Genomic DNA, 19,373 nt, shown 5'->3' on the forward strand with positions numbered 1-19,373 from the left:
AGCTTTTATAAAGCTAATCAGATATCAACAGTTTCCTGCTCTGCTCAAGGGGATTCCACCTTCTAGGAGGCCACTCTACGGTGCTAAGGCATCTCTGTGAGAGAAACCTAGGAGCATTGGGATGCAATCGCTTGGTACATCCCAAAGACAGATTGATCCTGTTTTAAATGTTCCCATTGACCATCTGACAGCTGTGGAAAAAATCTAAGTAGCAGCATATTCCAGGGCCACAAATGAAGCTAAATTCAAGTTCACCTATATTATGCACCATTTAATGGTTTTAGGAAAATCTGTGTTGTTACCAAATAGCTTAACTACTATTAACACCCTTTCTGGCAAGGCCCCTTTAAAAGTACAGCTTTGACTACTGGTGGAAAACTAGGAGCTTTCTACTTATAAATGTACTATCTTCTAGGCTTGTGCAAAGCAGCAAGTATTAGCTCTGGATTTGGATTTGGCCAATTCAGAGGGACAGTGATTCAATTCGGTGATCCGAATCAGTGTCCCAATTTGAGTCAGCCAATTTGGATTCGGAGATTTGGCGCCGATTCAGAGATTCGGCCATAGACTATAATGGAGAATCACTAAAATACCTATAACATTGTCATTTTTTTGCAGATGTGCATGAAATCAACAGAGATGGTAGCCCCTTCTGAAGGCATGGAGTTTACCAAGTTTCAAGGAGATAGGTGCAGGGGTTTCTCTGAAAGTGCACCTCAAACTGTTGAAAGCAGAACTCATATCACTTGTGTGTCTTAAGGCACAGTGGGATGAAAACAGCAGGGATGGTAGCCTCTTGTGTGGGCATGAGGTCTTGCTACAAGCCTTCCAAATCTCTGAACCTCTCTGAATCTCTCTGAGTTGATTCAGAGGCGTCCAATTCGATTTGGACCTTTTAATGGGTCTCCCAATTTGATTCAAATTTGGAGATTCAGCTGCCAAATCGGGCCAAATCACCTTCAAATTGAATCAGCTACTGAAGTGTCGCACAGCCCTACTATCTTGTTTTGTGTGCCTAATAGACAAGGCTATATGCCTACATAGAGTAACTCCAATGACCCAACACAGAGACAATTTAGCCTATTCACTATATCAGGTGACAACACTAAAGTACATATTACATACTACAGATAGGATGGCCAAAGCGGAACTTCTAAATGGTTTCTTTGCATCCGAGTTCCTGGACATGAGTACAAATATGCATCCCATCAGGACCTTAGGTAAGCCCAGTATAGACACCAACCCACCAACTATTCGAGCTGACCTTGTAAAGGGGCACCTGGAGGGGTTGAATGTATTTAAGTCAACAGGTCCTGATGATCTTCATCCTAGGTTACTTAGGGACTTAGCTGGAGTCATAGCGGAGCCGCTGGCACAACTGTTTGAACACTCGTGGTGCTCGGGACAGGTTCTGGAGGATTGGAAAAGGGCCAATGTGGTCCCTATTTTCAAGAAGGAGAGGAAGGAGGAACCGGGTAACTATAGGCCAGTTAGTCTCACCTCTATACTTGGCAAAACCTTTGAGAAAATTGTTAAGGATCACATTTGTGGGGGACCAGCAGGGAAAATGATGCTAAGAGGCAATCAGCATGGGTTCATAGCAAGCAGATCCTGCTTGACTAACCTGGTTTCATTTTTACAACTGGCTCACAAAATGCTTGGATGAAGGAATAGAGGTAGATGTTATTTACTTAGATTGTAAAAAGGCCTTTGACACAGTGTTTCAGGGGTGTACTTGGTAGCTGTGTTGGTCTGAGACAAAAAGACATACAAAAAACTAGAACTCTTGGTTCCAAAATGATACCTTTTATTAGACCAACTGGAAAATGGCAAGAAAACTGTCCTTTTCTGCAAGCTTTTGGGATCAAAGTCCCTTTGTCAGGCTCTGGGAAAAGTGTAGATGATACAAGATGGTAAAAAGTTCCCATAGGTAGGAAATAAACTTCATTTTTGCACAGAGAGAGCTGAAGATGGAAGGCTGTCCCTCTGGGCCCGTGAGAGTGGCTTTGTGAGCTGTGTTGAGGAGCTCTTTGATGTGTTGATCAAGTAGAATTCCTTCCCTTAAGGTGTCAGATGGTAGGTAGGGAGGTAAGAAAACTTCCTTGTAGTTCTGCAATGAAGTTTAAAATCCAAAAATGGCTGAAATTCAGCATCTTCCATGTTTCAGAGGTGTACTTGGTAACCGTGTTGGTCTGAGTCAAAAAGACATACAAAAAACTAGAACTCTTGGTTCCAAAATTATACCTTTTATTAGACCAACCGGAAAATGTCAGTGTCACACCCAATTCTTATAAATAAACTAAACAGTTGCGATGTAGATTATTACACAGTCTGGTGGGTAGAAAATTGGCTTAGGGAATGCACCCAGAGAGTGGTGGTGGATGGATCAGTTTCTACCTGGAGAAATGTGGGCAGCGGAGTCCCCCAAGGCTCTGTCCTGGGACTGGGACTGGTACTATGCAATATCTTCATTAGTGACTTGGATGACAGAGTAGAAAGCACCCTGTCCAAATTTGCTGATGACACCAAACTATGGGGAGAAGTACAGAAACTAAATGGCAGGGAGAAAATCCAGTCTGATTTGGACAGGCTGGGGAAATGGGCCAAACAGAATAGGATGCAGTTTAACAAGGACAAGTGTCATGTGTTGCACCTGGGGAGGAAGAAACATCAACATCCTATAGCCTAGGAGGGACCATACTGAGTAGCACAACTATGGAAAGGGATCTCAAAGTTGTAGTCGACTCCAAAATGAGCACAAGTCACCAGTGTAATAAGTAAAGCTAACCGCAACTTTCTTGCATAAGTAGGTGCATCGCAAACACATCTAGGGAGGTGATACCTCCCTTCTATGCAGCAATGGTCAGGCTGCAGCTGGAGTACTGCGTCCAGTTTTGGGCACCGCACTTCGGGAGGGATGTGGATGGCCTGGAGAGGGCTTAGAGAAGGGCCACTCATCTGGTTAAAGGCCTACAGAAAAAAACCCAGCTGACCAACTGGGAGACCTGAACCTCTTCAGCCCCCACAAGAGGAGGCTGAGAGGTGATCTTTTTGCTGCCTACAAACTCATCGGGGGGTGGGGGGTGAGAGGCAGCAAGAAATAGGGGATACAATGTTTACCAGAGCACCTGTCAAGTTAATTAGAAATAATGGCCACAAACTGGAAGAGAGCAAATTCAGATTGGACATCAGGAAAAAATTCTTTACAGTGAGGGTTGTCAAAATATGGAATAAGCTTCCAAGGGTGGTGGTGCTGTCCCCTTCCTAGGAGGTATTTAAAAGGAGATTGGACAGACACCTGGCTGGGGTCATCTGACCCCAGCACTCTTTCCTGCCCAGGGCAGGGGGTTGGACTTGATGATCTAATAGATCCCTTCTGACCCTAACATCTATGAAACTCCTAAAACCCAACACTTCCATTAGGAAACTGGATGAGGACAAAAATGATGTTCTGAGTTAATATAAGCAGGACTAAGCAGAAGAACAGTGTCCCTGCTACTGTCCAATTGCATAGCTGAGCATGCTGAAAGATCCTTTCCCTATTCATTCTGAAAGGAAAATTAAAAAGTAGTGGAGCCATGTTTCTTCACTGTAGCTGCCTCTTTATGAGGATCTGCTTTGAAAGTGTTCTTAGGTTCAAGTTGCAATAGTATAACAATAAGCATCTTTCCAATAAAAATGCATAACTCATACCTTTTGTGGATGAGATAAAAGTAGGGAGTGGACCATAAAACACTAATCAAACAACACCAAAGCCAATATCCTCATAGAGTATTTTAACATACCTCGCTCTTACTCTTCCAAGAATGCAAAGGGGCAGTATAAAATCTTAAATGATCTTATTCTATGAATAAGCAGTTAAAATATCTCTACTGAGAAACTGGTCTTACAAACTAGGTTCACAAGAAGCACTAATCTACCGTGGACCAGAGCATTCACTGTTTTAAAAAGGATCTCAGTGTTAGCAGCTACTTCTACCTCATAGACACAAATAATATTACAAAGAAAAGCAAAATGGTGAATGTACTTAAAAGGAAAATATCCTCTAAGGAATAATACCTGTTGGGTTATTGTGCTCATAACTATGTGGATTAAATCCTGAATGAGGAAACCTTTCCTACTCAGCAAAGAACTTAAGATTACATTTTATTTTTGGCTTATTTTTACTAGGGCTGTGTGAAGCTTCAGGTGCTGATTCGATTCGGAGGAGATTTGGCCCGATTCGGCTGCTGCATCTCTGAAACTGAATCGAATCAGGAGACCAGTAAAAAGGTATGAATCAATTCAGAAAAGATTTGGAGAGCTACAGAGATTTGGGCAGTCCCCACCCACTGCAGCAGGTAACCCCGACTCCATGCTGGTAAGTAGGAGGCAGGGGAGGGGGGGCTGGATGAACAGAGAGGGGGCCATGGGGGGACTCCTGCCAGGCCCCACTTGCTGCCTGCTCCCCAGCCCTCCTGAATGCCTCCCACCACTCTCCCAGCACCCCCCACCATGGCTGCCCCCACCCAGTCCCAGCTCCCAGTTCTCTAAATAAATAAATAACTAAAGCCCCCACTCACTGGCTGCTGCTGGGGGGTGGTGATCCCTCCTGCACTCCACTGCCCCATGCTGTGTGGGGAGCTCTGCCACGAGCCCCCATCCCCCATCCGCTCTCCCAGCACCCCTCCCCCCCGCATAGCTGCCCTGCCTGGCCCCAGCTCCCGCCTCTTTAAAAAAAAAAAAAGCAAGCTCTGCACCCACTGGCTGCTGCAGTGGCCGTCGGGGCTTCTGGGGGCTTTTTTTTTTTTTTTAAGGAGACGGGATGCTGGGAGAGTGGGCGGGGGATGGGAGCTCATGACAGAGTCCCCCATATAGTGCAGGTCAGTGGGGGGCAGCTGGGATCGCCCCCCCTCCCCCTCCCTGCCTGGCAGCAGCAGGTGAGTGCCGGGCTTTGTTTTTTAAAGAGCCAGGAGCTGGGGCCGGGCAGGGCAGTCATTGATGGGGCTGGGAAAGCAGGTGGGGGATGGGGCCAATTCGGAGATTTGACTGATTCGGGAGCAGCTGAATCTCCATATCACATTCGATTCAGGACAGTGATTCGAATCACCAAATCAAATCGCTGTCCCCCAAATTGGCCAAATCCGAAGCAAATACTAGCCGTTTTGCACAGGCCTAATTTTTATCAGTGAAGCATGTGCTTAAAGTTCAATATATGTCTAAGAGCTTTGCTGATCAGGAACAGGCTTAAACACATGCTTAAGAATGAACTGGCCTCCTGAACTGGAGGCTTAGATATTAGATACAAGGGGCCTGGTTCACTATGTATAGGTCCAGTAGGGTAAACTTGGAAGAAGGAGGGTGAACTTGGTTCGTATATGTGGCCGCAAATATTCCCACAAGATACCAGGCTTATTGTACGTGAGCAGGATCTCTTGTACAGCAAGCTGTTCTTCTTCCTGTGCAAACAACAGCTACCTTACCCTTACCATATATAGTAATTCATTCATGTATAGCATGCAGTGAAGATCCAAAGTGCAGAGCTCAGAAAGTATGTTCTTCTATGCAGCAGTTATGTCACTACCTTTGGACTGGATAATGCCCCTGCAAGGCAGTCTGTTTTCGTACTTCCTCCCTCCTTCAGGTGGGTGGATGACAGAAAGAGCCTTAATGTAACTCCTGCTTTCATAGATTCATAGGTTTGAAGGATAAAGGAACCATAATGACATACTGCATAACACAGATTTAAAACCTCACTCAGTAATTTCAACAGCAAGCATATCACTTCTGCTTGAACTGTAGCTTATCTTTAAGAGGTCTTATCTTTAGAAAGACCTCTTATCTTGACTTAACGACTAGGAGAAGGACAGTCTACCATGTAGATAGGTAAAGACTAATTACTTTCACTTTTTTCCTTCTATCTAATCTGAACTAGTTTAGTATCAGCTTCTACACGCTGGTTTTCATTATACTAACTTAAAGAGCTCTGTATTATCAAAATTTTCTTTTCTATGAAGATACTTTTAGGCTGTGATGAAGTTGCATCTTCAGTAAATTAAACTGATTGAGCTATTCTTTTGCTATAATACATACTTTCTGGACTGGGAATCATTCTTATAATTCCTTTCTAAGCCCTTTCCATCTGGTCACATACACCCCAGAACTGAAAACAGTTTTAATGATGTATACAAAAATAATACCACTTGTCTACTCTTACTAGATATCTCTTGCTTATACATCTACAAATATCCTGATGGGATAGAAAGTCTTTAATTATATGATGGGGTATATACATTTTTCTTCCCTCCAAGTACAGAACAAAAATACTTATTAAATATGCCTTTTCTGCATGATCGATACTTTTACTTTTGATGTCAGACCTATCTCATTGCTAGGATTTCTCTTACAGCTCCTATTTTCAAATAATTCCCTCAAAATTGTTCTTAACCCTTATCATTGGAGATTCTTCAGCAATATCTTTAGGTTCCTTTATCCACTGCCTGCTTTTCCTAACTGTTGATTTGTATTGACTGCTATGAGCTTCTATATTGTTTCCATTTGTCGTATGTTGGCTTTTAAAAAATGTTTTGCTGCTGGGACACGTAAAGCAGTCTAAATCAATTCCCAAGTATCATTCATAAGTTTATGTCTAAATATTTCTTCCTCTTCAGTTCTGGTCTCAATTATTTTCAGAACTTGGCCTTTTCAAAGGAGCATCTAGGTATACATTTGGTCAAGATTATCTTCTGCTTGCTGAACAAATGAAACTTGGCTGTGATCATTTGCACCACTGCAACCATTGATTTTAGTTTAGTCAGGAATTCATCTTTATCTCTCAGAACGATACCGGATATAGAACAAACCTGAGTTGACTTCAGTCTTTATTTGTGTGTGAATAGACCTACTCTATCTCAGAATAATTGAGCCAGCACAGAAGATGAGCTAGTATGGTAATTTACTGTTGCTAGAAGCCAAGTACAAATTACTACCACCCTGATCAAGGAGGAAGCTAGAGAAATGTTGCAACTGGAGGGGGTGAGAAATTTTCCCATGAAATGTTTTTCCATTGCAAGACCATGATTCATTGAAAGTGAAACTTTTCCCTGGAATGTGTCCATTTTAATGATTTTTTCCAGCAGAACTTGGCCTGTATTCAAACCCTATTGGTCAGGCCTGCCTGGTATCCAGCCTGACTGGCTTGGAGATGGGACCCCAGGACTTAGGACCTGGCCTCAATGGTTCCCAAACCATGGAATGTAAAAAGAACTGGCACTGGAGGGAACAGATGCCACAGGATCCAAGGCTCCAGGGGCAGCCCTACCAGACTGGGAAACAAGTACAACTAAACTCCTGGGCCAGCCAGCTGGAGCTGCTCAGTTCCTGCAATCTGGAGAGTCAGTTGTCCACTCCACGGTTGTTTAGGAGTCCTGAAAATGAAGCCCTGGGGTCTCTGATTCTGAAGCTGTCAGCACTCAGATGGAGACTAGGGAGGTCTGGACAGCAGCTGGCTGTCCGCATAAACACTGCTATTTAGTGGGTGCATCTACATGTGCACACTTATTTCACAGTAACTGAAATTACTGCACAGTAGAAGCCTGCATCTATATGTGCATGCCCATACTGTGCAGTAAATATGGTGATTTATGATGACTTGTGCATAAATTTGATACCTTCATCATGCAGGTATCAAATTTACACCCAATTAGTAACTGTGCCCAGGGCTCCTGGCTAGCCACCTCTCTTGACTTCAATTTGGGAGTAAAGTTAGTCCCAAATGCTGGCAGCCAGCTCTGGCTTCAATTTGGGACTAAAGTTAGTCCTAAGGGCTGGGAGCCATGGTGGCTGGAGGTTGGTGGCCACAAGGGCATATGGCAGGCTGCTCTGACCTGGGACTAAATTTAGTCTCAGGTTGCCTGCACATGTAGACACCAACCTATTCCCATTTACTGCGCAGTGAATTTAAGCTGGTGTATATGCACGTGTAGACCTGCCCAGTGTTCGGTAGCTGTAAAACTGAAGTCAAGCTAGTTGCAGTCTGTCGCTGCCAGCAATTCCAAGGGAGCGTACTTTATTTCAGGAATGCTGGGTTTTGTTCATCCTGAACGGGGGTGTGAAATCACCAAACATCAGACATTTGCACAGAACATTTGCACATTTTGTGGGATTTCAGTTCTGCAAAAATTGTTGAGATTTGGGGTTTTTTAACCCGAGGAAGTATAATTTTTTATCCAGAAATTCAAAGATTCAGGATGGACAGCACCCTGACTAGCTCTGACTATGATTCACAGCCAGCAGCATAACAATGCGGCCAGGAGCCTGGAGAAGTTGTCACATAGGAGATAGCTGCGACTTTCAGTTGTGCTGCTGCCACAATCATAATCTTGCAGCTGCGGAAAAAGCTGGGGTTTTTTGCTTCCTCCCCTGTCAGTGGCCATGGCAATTGCTTTCTGTTGCCTACCCTACTTACGCCACCGGTCACAGCATCTCTTGGGGCCAGTCTTGGGTTGGTGCAGCTTATACATTCACTTTTTCTCAAGGGCACATCCAGAAGCAGAGTCAAGCTTGAAGTCACAGCCAGCTGAATTTGGGTCCTGCTGTTCAAACAACAATTTAGGACTCTAATCACCGACTTTCCAAGGATATTTGCAGTGTTAAATACAAGCTAATCCATAATTATATAAAACCCTAATGCATTACTAGCCTAGGTGAAAGTGGAGGTTTCAAGCCATTTAAGAAATTAGAATAATAAACATCACTTAACAATTCATTAAAAATCCACAAGTTTCTGTTTCCTCTCTGTAAGCATGGCCTTAACCCAGCTACCCACCCACACACTCTTTTATGGTGCATGGGAATAGGAATTCACTGAGGTTACTAGATCATGTTCTGCATGGAAGTTATTTTCATCATTTATTGTCTTCAAATGTCTCTAGCGGTCAGAAGTCTTGCTGCTGTTTTACTGATTTCAGGGGATGAAAGTGCCTTCCTAATATCCAGTCAAGAAAGGCATCAAAAACAGCAATGAGGAGTCTAGTAGTTGGGCATTTTCCTATTCTTCAAGGTCAGAACTTCATATGCTTTGGCTGCATATGAACAGTGACTAGTACTTGGTAATTAAGTGGTGGAGGTGTGTTTATGTTAGCCTTGGAAGCAAGGCTGCTCTATAGTCACATGGAAGTCTCTGAATATGAAAGAAAGGGCACTTACATGAAACGGGCAAATCAGTTGAGAAGAGGAGATTGAAGTTGGGACATCGCACTCAAAAGTCATTGCAGTGGTTTTCTTCTACGCATCTTTTGGGATTCTTTCAGTGAAGAAGGAAAATAGACATAACACAATTTCTACAAATGAAGAAAAAGGCCCAGATTCTCCCTTCTCTTGCACCATGCAATATCGTATTAAAATAATGCTGGGATTTTACACATGTAATGTGAATTAATATATACTTAAAGCTATTGTTGATGTTTCATATTCAATGATGTAAAGTGAATGAATATATAATTATAGAATCTATATGCAACTTCCAGTTTTACAGATGCAGTGTCTAGAGGACGGAGTCATGCAAAGATCTCTATTAATAAATATCCCATATTAGAGTTAGCAAAGGTGCACATAAACATACAGGTGCCAGGAAAGCATGGAATTAAGACTGTGATTAAGTCCATCCCTTTTAGGGACACAGCAACAACTTATGCACCTTAGATGATCTTGTTGAATGGGGATCTTCTGGATTGGGGTTGTAATTCAGGAAAATACAGTCTCTCAGGCTTCAGAGTTACTGAATGTTTAGAGCCAGTCATGGAAGATGTCTACATCCCCCTCATAAATAAATGAATCCACTATATAAATGTATCTGCCTGTCTCCGAAGGAGGATATGCCTAGAGCTGAACACATCACTTACCATAAACGATACCTAGAGGTAGGCAAATGATTTGCCACGAACAATTTCTTCAACAAACACAGTCCTTGTTTCTGCACACACATCATTTATAAACAACCTGTAAGGTGAATGGATTTCTGCGGCTGCTGCATGTATAAAAAATATCTAAAGAGTAGCTTGTGCAAACAAACCTTGGTCTGTAGCTTCCTTGGGAAGTGCTTGCTTCTTAAAGCTAAGGCTTGATGCATTTGCTTCTTTTGTCATGCTAGATAGGGATGGGGCAGCAAGTTACCTGGGTTGGCTTGCTCTGTTTCTAGAAATATGGGTTGAAGTTTTGCTCAAAATTCCTATAAAACACTGTCTCCGGCTGACCCAGTTCTAAGTGGCTATTTGGTCACTGGGGGTGTGAAATTCTGATGCAAGCCACATCATTTCCTGCATGCCATTAGCTGGAGAAACTGTTATGCCTTAGCCACATTGAGCCATGGGTGGACCATCAGTCATTCTAGGTAACCGGCCACCTAGCTCTCCTTGCATCATTTCAGCCTACTGCCAGGATGATAGCATTTTATGAACAGGAAGAAACTTTGATTTGATTCAGCTCAATGAGGCTTTATTAGCTATGCAAAAGTTACCCATGTAAGAAATCAGAATTCTTTGGAGAGTACAACCCACTGTTGTTACACACTGGCCACATCTACGTAAGACACTGACTGTGCAGTCATTACTACACAGTCATTTAGTACTTGTATAAAAAGTACTAAATGACTGCGAAGTAACCCAGAGTCACTGCGCAGTCACACCAAAGAACGACTTTTTGTGATGCTGACTGCACAATAGCTTGGCATTACTATGCAGTAGTGTTGCATCACACTTCCTGCCACACAACACTACTGCTCAGTAGTCTTGGGCTACTGCACAGTCAGTGTCTTGTGTAGACATGGCCATTGAGTGCATCTACATGTGCTATTAATGCAAAGCAATAAACTCCAGAGCAGTTTCAGCCTGGACTATCAGGACTTATCTTCTTTTCCAAAGTGCTTTGAGATCAAATAAGAAACACTACAGAATAGCCAAACATTTTTATTACTATTCCCACAAAAACTACTTGCACAAGTTAGGGTTTGCCAGGCATTGTAATAAGTCTAAAGAAAGAGCAGAAACAGAAGTTGATTCATTCTTCGAATGATTAAACCTTGTCAGCAAGATTAACACAGCCTCACTCATCCTGAGCAACACTTCATTCCAAGGAATGGTGTCATCTTGTTTAGAGGCTTCATTTGTGAAGGAAAATGCCAGTTAACCTGAGTAAGGATGTGAGAATAAATCACCACAACTGCTTATATAGTTGTCAGCTTGTGCAACTTGAAGAAACACCTGCTCCCTTGGCGATGTCACCAGCCAATAACATGCATGGTATATCTGCCCATCTTTCCAGTGCAAAGGCCCTAATCCTGCAAATGTTTACGCATCCCACACCTTTACTCTCAAGAGCAGCTTCTGCACTATGGAAGTACTTACGTGTTAACATTTGCAGCATTAAGATTTAAACTTCAGATAAGACCCCATGCAAAAGTTTTACTACCAGCCTCACATGCAAGATGAGATAATCTAGTTACTACTACAAGATTTTGTTTAACTCTGCTTGATCCACCATAAAATCAGATTCTCACACGATGCAGCATATTACCATTTTTGGCTGTAATATTAAGCACATTCTTTTGTCTGAATTTCAAAACGATGATGTGTGACACAAGGAGAGACATTAGCTGATTCAGGGGAATCTAATCAACAAACACAGAGAAAAGCTCTTTCCAAGGAGGTCCATTTCTTCTGAAGAACTTTTAGTGCCAATGTTTTTCATGTCACAAAATCTGTTTTGAATTCCCTGAACCTTAATATTGTCTTAATATTTGTGGTAAGTGTGCCAAGCTTTAGCCAGTGGACTTGCATTATCCCATTAAGGTCAATACAAGTTATAATAAGCTCAACTAGAAAGAGATCCTGTGTGGCTGTGAACTAGAGTATGGATTTTGGATCCAGAGGAATTAATTCTGCTTTCCAAACACATACCCTACATTTAATTTCACTTGGCTTCTGGATAGGGCATGAGAGCAGCTCTAATAGGACCTAATCCAAAATCCATTAAAGACTCACATTTACGTCCATTGGTTTTAGATCAGGTCACGGAGTTAGTTATTTATAGGGCCTCCAAGATGTGAGGTTCAGATCTTTAAGTGGATATGATTGCAAGCATCCCCAGCATTCAACCATGCTCTGATTTGGTAGCAATGCACTTCAAGGTATTATAGAAAGAGGTCATGGAGTTATATCAGGCCCAGATATGCATCTGCAATTTCCAAAATAGACAGAAAAAGATAATGGATTGATTGTTTTAGTTCAAGCCCATAACTACTGTCAATAAGAAACAACAAGCATGGTTCTGCCATTCCCCATGAACCTTTCTGTCCCCATCTTCAACATACGATACTATTTGTTTTTAAAATATCAGTAAAATAGACAAGTGTGAAGGCTGCATCAATGCTGACTACATTTTCAGAGGAGTTATTCTTTGTGGGGCTACAGAGGGATCTTCTAATCTGTTTATATTGGGATTAATATTAGAAGTGAGTTAGTTTTTCCAAGGCTTGGTAGAGCATGAGAAAAAAACCCTTATTTTCAGGAATGTTTACAAATGGGTTCTGGTCGTGACTTGTGTTTTGAAACTTGGGAGGCCAGCTATTGAGCCTCACTGTTAGTGTTTAACTTTAGGATTAGGAATTATTGAGTTAGGTTCATTAAAATAGTTGGGCTTTGTCCTTAGAAAATTTAAGAAAACATGGTGTAAGCCTTGGAAGCAAGGGTCCGTTGTGATTAACAACAGGCTCATTCAGCTTTAAGCATATGGTAGTCTTTGTTTTAAAACCTCTGTGAAAATAAGGATAAGTCTGCCGGAGTCCTACAGACTCTTCAGCTATATTCTCAGGAACTTATTCTGCTCTCAGTCTCCCTAGTGTGAGAAATCCACTGAAGCCACCATAGATTTAAACTAATGTAAATGAGATCAGGGTCAGATCTTCCATTAGTATGCTTTGCTGTCTCCAGATTGAGGGGAAATGTCATTACAGAAAGCAATCCTTGGCAAGGGGAACAGAATGCTTCTCTGAGACCTCTGAGGTAGGAAATTAATGACAATTTTGGGCCATGCACCCAAAAGACTTGAGGACAGGGTATTTTAGAATATCAGAGTTTGTATATCCTCTAAATAAGATCCTCTAAACCAGAAGAGGGTGTTTTGTCTAATGCCAGCTGTGTTCTTCTCCCCTGGCCCAGACTTAGACAGAAGCTGACTTCCTCAGCCTGACAAAGGGTTTTTAAACCCAAAAGCTTGCAATTTTTTTCCCCAACTACTTACGTTGGTTTAATAAAAGATATCAGATTCACCCAAAGAACCTTGTCTGCCTCATTCAGAAAAGAGCATTCCTGTAGGTGCCACCTGTGACTAGTAGTATCCCCATAAGTTTTATGTTAGACACGTGCTAGGATCCCTATACTCCCCTCCTGAGCAGGGTAAACTCTGTCCTCAGCCACAGTAGGGAAACTGAATTAAATGTGGCTTCATTAGTATAACAAAGTGCAGAAGTAGCTCCCAATATGCACAATTGCATTCATTAGCACCCAGTAATGTTATGTGGAGTTGAAATTGCATTTTATGTTCATAAAAAGTTTTAGAAATGTAGGTCACAGGCAGAAACTTGCTCCCATATGTTTCATGTGATTGTAAGGGTTTCTGTACTCTTTTCTGTCCCCTCTTCAGATGAGCATGCTGACGAGAATTGGCTGGTACATGACAATTCTGATTCACGGTAACTTTTGAAGTTTTGAAATTTGTTTTCCATCTATGCTGGAATGCAAACAAAACCTTTTGAACACTTTGATGAAATAAGATTACACTGATAGGTCCACTTTGGGGTCAAAATGGTGACTTTTTAAATGTCTCTCTCTTCCCTCCCCCTTCCCCCTTTTCCCCTTCTTTCACTTTATCACAATCCACCATTAGTCACCTTTATTTTCTCTCTGATAACTTCATCCAGAGGTTCATTTCTGCAAAACGTTCTGCTTTTAATGCAACAACATATTTTGATGAAAATGCATTTTGGCAATAATGTTTCCACCAGTTTTGATGCTGACACTTCAAAAGACAAATCTTCTGGAATATCAGATGAATAAAGTGGATAGCGTTCTGTATTAACTCCCCCTAGAAAATGTGTACAAAGCTCCTGGTACCTACCACATGGCACATTAGGAGTCAAAAATTCTGGGAATCATGCAGCAAGGCCAACCACAATAGTGAACCCAGCTATGTTGACCATCACTCCTTGCTACTAGAAGCCTTGTGCTCTTTGCATAGCCTAATAGCACCTCTGCATCTGCCATTCCTTCCATCCCAAATAGGTATGTGGCTTCGCCCATTAAAAAGAAAACTAGCTGAAAATAGGCATGAGTGCAGAGAGTAGCTTGTAGTACACCTATAGCTAAATCCCATTTCATCGTTCCACACTGAAGTGGCACATGTGTAGCCACATCACTTCAGTGTTTAACACTAACACACAGTTTCCATTCTGCTTGCACGCTTCTGCGGGCTTGCCTCCTGAGCGTGCTCCATGGCCACATCAACTCTAGGGCAGAACAGAATCGCTCAGGCAGAAGAGGGGACCCTCTCGCTACCAAGGGAAGTGTCTCTCTCTGCCAGTTTCTCTTTAGCCTGCTGTCCTTCTTGTGGTATCCCATTTCTTCCCTTCCAAGCTGCAGTGTCCCAACTCCATGAGAAGGGCTGGAGGGTAATCTGAGCAATGACTAGCATCTGGGCTGGCGATTACACTACTTTGCTAGCAAGTAGGAGTTTCAGGTTTAAACACCTTCCAAGTGATGGGGGGGCTGGGTGTCCTGCTCCCTAGACAAGTGCCTCAACCATGAGGCTCTAGGGCTAAGAGGTGGGAGTATGCAAAGACCTGGGTGCTCCTGCTCTGTCATAAATGGAAATAGAATCTAAGTTAGGGATAGGTGCCAAAAAGTGCACCTATATAACTACCTAAGTGCCACCTTGGCACATAAAGGTGAACTAGCACTTGTTCCCTAATGGCTATTTGATGCGGCTCCTCATATATATAATGGGGCAAACCAGTGCCGTGCCAAGGAAATTTGGTTCCTGGGGCAAAGCCTGCATTTGCAGCCTGCCATCGCCCCATGCACAGATCTGGGGAGCATACAGCCTCCCCGCCCTGTATGCCCAGGAGTGCATGCGGCGGTGGAAGCCACCCTCCCTCTGCCCTTGCGCCCCCCTGAGACCAGTCCCATGCCCCACCTCGGCTGGGTAGCACCTGCTGGCGTCCCTTTGCTTTGGCACCCGGGGCTGTCATCCTGCTCACTCCCCCCCCCCCTTGCTACGGGACTGGGGCAAGCTACTAGCAGGCTGCCCAGCACATAAGGGAGTGCTCAATATCCTTAGGACACCCCCTGTCACTTCAGCAACTGTTCAAGCCTGTCCATACCAATCTGTGTCATCCAAAGCTGTTCAGGTGCTTCCAAATATATGACCCTGTATAAAAATGTCTTGTAGTCATGGGATATTCATCTCTACCAACAAAGAGGCATCTGTATTATCATGTGTGGGGAGCTACGTTGTCATCTAGGGTAGGAGAAGAGTCCCACAGTCAACCCATAGAGCATCCATAGTCATTCAGTCTGTACACCATCTAAATCTGGTCAGGAGGCCTGCGGTGGGAGGTCAGCAATGCGCATTGTCCTGCTGCTTCTCTGAGTGGAAGTTAAGCTTTGTATATACAAGAAAGCCACACCAATTTAAAATGCATCCTGTTTTTAAAATTGGAAATCATTTAAACCATAAAAACACTCATGCCAGCTGCAGACCAGTTTAGCCAAGTGAAACCTAAAGGGTTAAAAAAGCCCATAGGTACCTCAGTATAGTTTCTCACCTTCTATTAAACCGGTGCCCTTCTGGTGTAGACAAAAACTGAATTTTGGTCTGACAGAAGCCTGTTCAAAACTATCCCCACACATTCAAATTCAGGTAAAAAGACCATTGCTCAGAAAAGACTTGTGCTCAGCAGATCCAGCGGCTGGGAGAATTTTGCTGGATACCTATTACAATCCGGGGACATCTTTGAAACATGAGGAGCTGCATGAATACGGTTTTTGCTCTGGAAGCCACAGTTTGTTTTGATGGGAGTACAGAGCAACAACTTCAGAAACACGGGACTAGTACAGTTCGTTCCAACCCTGGATATTTTCTCACGAGGAAAATCTCTGTTGTGATGGTCTCCAGATAGCAAAGATTCCTAGGACTCTACGACCTTGAAGTTTTCTGTTAAGAACAAAGCAGCAGGCCACGAATGTTGTCAAGGAGTCCTTCCAGACGCACCTATTACTTTTGCAGAGAGCTGCAGCATCTTTATTTAGGTGCCACCCTTCTTATTTTTGTGCACTCCTTCCAGTACACCGTCTTGCATAATAAATCCAATTGGATTTATTGTATTGGATAATAAATCCAATGTTTCAAAAGAAACTGCTGATTGGGCATAGAGCCAAATCTCCTCACTTCCCCTTTCTCCTTTTCATTTCTCTTCCTTTGCTTCCTTTGTTGCTCAAGATAGATAAGCTCAAGGGCAGATGATAACACAGTAATAACAATCCCAACGCTGCCTGAATAAATGGACTGAACTCCTTATTTGGGCTCTGTCCTTGGCAAAAATACATCATCTCCCACTCAGATCCTGGTTCTGGCAGACCTGTCTTGCAGCAGCACATCTGATTCCTAAGACTAATGGAAGCAAATGTAATATTTTGGATTCATTGATTGAAACAACCCACCTTATCTTTTTTTCATCCACAGGATCCTCTGCACAATTAGGATTCCAGCCCTGCGTGCATATTTTGGCAAAAACCTCTAGGTCAGAAATGGCCGTGTCACACCCCATTAGGGGTTCTGGATGCAATCCTGTCTGAGTCAACACTTTTCTCTGGAGGGCTCTGCCCGAGTGCACATGCATATGGAAATCCAACAGAAGAGCTTGAATTGGCACCGTGACATTTCTCTCCGCACAGGACCACCACCAGATTAGCACTGAACCTCTCAAGGGCTCCTCAGCTCATTTTAATTGAAGATGGATGAAATGATCTGGATGAGATTAAAATTGCCTCTGCACTTTGTCACACAAGGAGTGAGAAACAGAGAAGTGGATTGTGACAAAGACTATGATTCATCTGTCAGCAAAATATAGAGTACTCATGGGAGAATGCTGACGCTGGACATTGTGCAAGGTGCTGTACAAACACCAAGGGAGACACAGCTTCTGCTTGAAGAACTTTCAAGCTAAATAGAAAATGGAAGGAAAAATAATGTCCCCATTTTACAGATGGAGAAAGAAAGCACAAAGGGCACCTATACACATGATGGACCTCTGCTCTGATGTGTGCACACATCGGAGCAGACTCAATCAATTGGCACACGTCGGAGCAGACTCAATTAATCAAGTCTACTGCGAGTCGGTTGGAGCGTGCAATGTAGCGCGTTCCAGCAGCCTCCACGTCACATGCATTCAGTGTCTCCCCCCATTTCAAAATGGCAGCGGGGGCACATTAACTAAAAACAATGCCATTTTGAAGTGTGGGGCACTGAATACACATCATGCTGCGGGTGCTTTAATTAGAGTGGCTCCCAGAGCCGCTCTAATTAAAGCACCCCCACCCCAAAGCATGTATATAGACACCCAGAGAGATTAAATGATTTGCCAGAAATCTGTGAAGGCAGTAGCAACTGAACCCACCTTTCTGGCGTCATGGTCCAAGAGATTATCCACAGTTCAGCCTCCTTTTTTAGCTGTTTGTAAAAGATGCCCCATAATATTTTCTGCTGTTTGGTGTGCACAGCCATATTAAATAGGCATACATACAATGGCTATATACAATCCTTTGCATGCACACCAGATCCAGGTCAGACATAAGATGAAGCATGTCTTATAACTGTTGTAATTATTCATAACCAGAGATCTGGGTTTTCAGTTTCCCACAGAAAACAGAGAAAAACACCGCTTCCCCCTTTTACCCAAGAAAAACACAGAGTTCTCATTTTAATGGAGAAACACAATGTTTTTCCTCTTTTGCAAAGACCAACTCCCCGCCACTGCGTGCAGTCCCAGAGGGGACCAAGGGAGACCCGTGCCTCCCAGATCTGTGCGCAGGGCAGGGACAGGTTGCCTGCTGTGAGCTCAGGCTCCCTGCCCTGCTGCCCTCTCCCGGGACCTCCGCAGCCCAGCAGGTGGGACCCAGCATGGCAGGGCAGAGCGCAGCCCCCTGCCTCCCTGGGGGTGCGCACAGTGTTGGGGAGCCAGTCCCTCCCACCCAAGCCTGCAGCAGGCAGACCTCACCTGCCCCCCAACAGGTTCTGCTCCAGCCGGTTTGGAGCCAGGCTTTAAGCTCTGCTTTGCTGCAGCAGCTGCCATCTCCCACAGGCGGTAGCTGGGACTTAGGCACTGCTACAGAGGGGAGGGAGTTGCGGACCTGGGTCCCTGGCCTCATAGCCCAGGCAGCTGGGAACCCCACTGGCAGGGCTGGGGGGAGCAGGGGGCTGTGGGTGGGGGGCGAGGGGCACCAGCAGAGCTGAGGAGGTTGTGTTTGGGACGTGAGGGGCACCAGCAGGGCCAGGGTCTGTTGGGTGGGAGCGAGGAGCCTGGACTTGAGTTCTGTGAGCTAAGGGGGCAGGGGAGCTCTGGTTTTCCATGACATAACATAACAGGACATGCATAGTTTACTGACCTCAGGGTGCACAGCTTAAAACTAGAGAAAGCCATTTGCAGTAAAGATGACCAATTCACGCAAGGATCCAGCAAACTTGCACAGTCTCCAATGTTTATATTCACTTATTGTGCTCCGCTGTACGCAAATACTTAAATAACTAACCGCAGCCATTTCAAACAGCCCTTCAACCCACACTGGGATTGCATATAAACAGTGGTGCTTTATACAGTCATTTCAAGGGCAACACATCGCTGTAATCATTTCTCCAGGTGATTAATGCTGCTATTAAAACTCACAAAACCTTTGATTTCACTGCAGATGTTTTGTTTGACATTAGTTAAGTTTTCTCCTTGCCTCTTATCCGTATCTTGTGATATGGGGAGGGTTTTTTTATGTCCTGTTGCAACCAGGCAAAGAGCTACAGACAACAGACACAATTATCAGACAAATCACAGACACCTCTGGAGCCAAGAACCCTGTTTCCATACTCTAAAGACTGAGGCCTTGACCATACCTGTTAAACAAGGCTCCACCCTGCTCATAAATAGTCCCATATAATCTGAAAAGGGTGTGCTGGAAAACCATGCACATTTGCTTCATCAAAAGGTTGCGTGTTAGTGAAGACAAAAGGTAACCAGTTATCTCACTGGAGAAACCTTTAAGCATGCAGAGCAAACACAACGTAGTTTAAGCATA

At 43.7% G+C, this 19,373-nt stretch overlaps 1 long non-coding RNA gene across 4 annotated transcripts; it reads right to left on the bottom strand.

The window, feature by feature from the left end:
* Positions 1-1,786: 1,786 nt before the first annotated feature.
* On the bottom strand, positions 1,787-18,923 carry LOC109280964 (uncharacterized). 4 transcript variants are annotated; one of them, XR_009459682.1, is made up of 4 exons: positions 18,696-18,923; positions 9,187-9,283; positions 8,438-8,570; positions 1,787-2,192 (listed from the first exon to the last, which is right to left on the bottom strand). It is a non-coding gene; the product is annotated as an uncharacterized LOC109280964 (long non-coding RNA). The 4 variants fall into 4 exon arrangements; XR_002087470.2 differs by lacking the exon at positions 18,696-18,923 and adding an exon at positions 15,857-16,335 and having other exon boundaries at positions 8,438-8,573; XR_009459683.1 differs by lacking the exon at positions 18,696-18,923 and adding an exon at positions 15,857-16,334 and having other exon boundaries at positions 8,447-8,570.
* Positions 18,924-19,373: the final 450 nt, after the last annotated feature.

The sequence above is a fragment of the Alligator mississippiensis genome, chromosome 2 (assembly GCF_030867095.1).
Source record: "Alligator mississippiensis isolate rAllMis1 chromosome 2, rAllMis1, whole genome shotgun sequence".
In the NCBI taxonomy this organism is placed as follows: domain Eukaryota; kingdom Metazoa; phylum Chordata; order Crocodylia; family Alligatoridae; genus Alligator; species Alligator mississippiensis.